Below are 3,103 nucleotides of genomic sequence, written 5' to 3'. Positions count from 1 at the left end.
AAATAATATTACCAAAAACACAACAATACATCATCAGATAAGCTTGTATCCCATTACAAGTAACTCCCATTCAATCTATCATATTACGTCTTAATGAAAATTCAAAATATCTAATTAATACATGAGAGATGGTAGAATACCACCACATGCCGTTAATTAAGGGTATGGATTTTTTTCTTTAGTTTTCTTATTCAGCTTTAATACATTTTGAAAGTTGATGATCATTCAGTATTGGGCAGGCACCTCCACCCCCTGATACATACCTGCCCTGGTGTGGCTTGGAAAGAAAAAGCTTGACAGTCAGAATGAAGCCAGTGATGGGATGGTGTTTGCTTGCAGCTGACTGGCAAGAAGCCTGGCTTGGATGGGGGTGTCCAAAAGCAAATGGTTGGCAACCTTCAGTCTCGAAAGACTATGTTATAAGCCTACAGCACCCAGTATTCCCAGGCGGTCTCCCATCCAAGTACTAACCAGGCCTGACCCTGCTTAGCTTCCGAGATCAGACAAGATCGGGCATGTGCAGGGTAACAGTTGCTGCCACTGTCCAACTTGCACTAGAAAGGGAAGACATTAATTTCTGTCTCCTTCTCAGTATCTTGATGGCTTATATCCTCTATGTTATTTGTAAATAAACAGAAATGGCCAAATGACACAGTAGCACAAAAACACCAAAGGTCTCTCTCTCTCTCTCTCTCTCTCTCTCTCTCTCTCTCTCTCCCCCCCCCCCCATTTTCTTTTCACAAGGGAACTAACTGTATAAGGGAGCAATCCTAACCTCTTATGTTAGTGCTTTCCAGCACTGACATAACGGCAATGCAGCTCTGAGGTAAGGGAACAAACATTCCCTTACTTTGAAGAGGGCTTCGTGAGTGACACCCAACTGCAGGATGCAGCACACGTCCCATTGGCATCGCTATGCCACTGCTGGAAAGCACTGACTTAAGGGCTTAGGATTGCACCCTAAAAGGTTTATCCTGAAAAAGGTTGATACAAGAACATAAGAAGAGACCTGCTGGATCAGGCCAAAGGCCCATCTAGTCCAGATTCTTGTATCTCACAGTAGCACACCAGATGCCTCAGGGTACATACACGGCCACAAGATACTTGCATCCTGTTGCAACTCCCTTGCATCTGGCATTCAGAGATAACCTATTTCTCATGGCTTGTAACCTGTGATGGACTTCTCATCCATAAATCTGTCCAATCCCCTTTGAAAAGCATCTGGGTCAGATGCCATCACCACATCCTGTGGCAAGGAGTTCCACAGATTCATCGCATGCTGGGGAACTGCAGGTAGCATTCCACATACAGCTGTTTGGATTCTGCTCCTCGCTTCCCAGAAAAGATACCACAGCAATGTAAAGAGTTATTTTTAGTTGGCAACCTTCAGTCTCGGAAGACTATGGTATCGCGCTCTGGATGGTGGTTCTGGCACAGCGTCTAGTGTGGCTGAAAAGGCCGATTCGGGAGTGACAATCCCTTCCACACTGGGAGCAAGTGCAGTCTGTCCCTGGTCTGTAAAGAAGATGACCATAATCCAACCAAAAGAAATCAATGGTGTGAGCACACTAATGTACCATGATGGGTTTGTGGCCAGTATCTTTAAATGGAGCTGTTCCATTTAAGGAGCTGCTCAAAAATGCTTTAAAACTTTGCAATGATGCACTATTCGTCTCCTGACATGTGGAGCTCCACAGAGCTAAATCAAAAGCAGCGGCGATCTGGTTTTGTTTTTCACTGCATATTTACTGCTAGTGAAGACCCTTCTGCAGTTTGTAAGCACCTTCCTTGGGTAAAGGTAACAAGCTACTGCCTGTGGAGTCTGCAGAGTTGCCCCTTTCTTTAATTGGAGCCCTTAGAATCTTTTGTATATATCCCAAAGGAAACTGCAGTTTTTATTGTTCGCATAAGCTCCGACTACATGACACAGACCTGTCAGCTAGAAGAAAGACCTTGCTAATGGAGAAAAACACCTATCGGGTTTGAGCAGCTTGTTCCTGTTCTTTGATGGTTAAATGGGGAAAGATCCATGTTGTTACTCTCATCTTTTTTAAATTTTTAATCATTTGAAATATTAATCAGAAACGTAGGGAATGTTCTTTCTTTCAGACAGTCCACACATTTTCTCAGATTCATGTTTCAGCCCTCCCACTCAGATCAGAAGGTTGAGGCGAACATAGCCTCCAGGTATGTTGCTTGCTAAAGAATTCTTTATTTTTTTCCTTTTTTTTGGCCTGATTAGTTTCAGTGCTCTGCTCCCTTTTCTTTAGTTGGAGAATTACAGACCAGCACAACTATGGGGGAACTATAGACCCGCAATCCTATACATGCTTATCTGGGGAGTACGTCCCACTGAACATAGTGCAATGTATTTTCAAGTAAGCTTGCTATATTGAAAATACACCCCTATATTAGCACCCCTGCTAATTGCGTAAGAGGCACTTTTTCAAGTGGGTGCTCCTTTTTTAGCAGGGGGAGAGTAACTGGCCCACCTCACCCCAGCACTGTCTGTTCTAGTGGCTGTCTGCTGGTATTCCTTGGCATCTTTTTAGATTGTGAGCCCTTTTGGGACAGGGAGCCATTTAGTTATTTGATTTTTCTCTGTAAACCGCTTTGTGAACTTTTAGTTGAAAAGCGGTATATAAATACTGTTAATAATAATAATAATAATATATGAAGACAATCATGAATGACAAACCATGGTTGGCAACCTTCAGTCTCGAAAGACTATGGTATAAGCCTACAGCACCCAGTATTCCCAGGCGGTCTCCCATCCAAGTACTAACCAGGCCTGACCCTGCTTAGCTTCCAAGATCAGACGAGATCGGGCATGTGCAGGGTAACAGTTGCTAGTGTCATAACTGAGAGGAAAGACTGTTTTGATCTAGGGCCCAATCCAGTGCTGTGCACGCCAGCTTACCGCCAGTGTGCCGCGAGCCTTGCAGTGGGCCCAGTGCTTGAGCTAACCCTGCATAAGCCTGCACTGGACCAGCTCAGGTGCTTGGCCTGCTTTCTGCCACCTGGCAACTTGGCTGAACCACCATGAGGCGAAGAGGTGAGTGGGGGTGGGGGGGGAGGCAGGGAGGAGGTGTTCTGAGTGGAG

At 44.8% G+C, this 3,103-nt stretch overlaps 2 pseudogenes; both read right to left on the bottom strand.

Annotated features, from left to right (window-relative positions):
• Positions 1-422: 422 nt before the first annotated feature.
• Positions 423-539, bottom strand: LOC136637227 (5S ribosomal RNA; annotated as a pseudogene).
• A 2,198-nt stretch (positions 540-2,737) lies between these two features.
• Positions 2,738-2,854, bottom strand: LOC136637280 (5S ribosomal RNA; annotated as a pseudogene).
• Between the last annotated feature and the right edge of the window lie 249 nt (positions 2,855-3,103).

Source organism: Tiliqua scincoides, chromosome 1 (genome assembly GCF_035046505.1).
Source record: "Tiliqua scincoides isolate rTilSci1 chromosome 1, rTilSci1.hap2, whole genome shotgun sequence".
Classification (NCBI taxonomy): Eukaryota; Metazoa; Chordata; class Lepidosauria; order Squamata; family Scincidae; genus Tiliqua; species Tiliqua scincoides.
This window is presented reverse-complemented; position numbering and strand designations above follow the sequence as displayed.